The sequence below is a fragment of the Stegodyphus dumicola genome, chromosome 6 (assembly GCF_044657685.1).
Source record: "Stegodyphus dumicola isolate Sdum_Otavi_A_Nest chromosome 6, ASM4465768v1".
NCBI classification, from domain to species: Eukaryota; Metazoa; Arthropoda; class Arachnida; order Araneae; family Eresidae; genus Stegodyphus; species Stegodyphus dumicola.
The window spans coordinates 196,033,422-196,033,622 of NC_140773.1; positions in this window are offsets into that span (position 1 = coordinate 196,033,422).

Consider the following 201-nt stretch of genomic DNA (forward strand, 5'->3'; position numbering starts at 1 on the left):
ATGTTTTGCCACATTGTCTGATAACCAGTATTTATATTCACAGTACATCCAAAAATATCCGCTCAGCTAGAAATATTTCTCGATTGTAATGAAACATGTCTTGAAGAATGACGAGGAAGTGATACAGGAATAACAAGAACTCAAACTATGCATTATCATTCAATTTATTTTATAAATAATGCTCGGATTTCTTTCATGTTA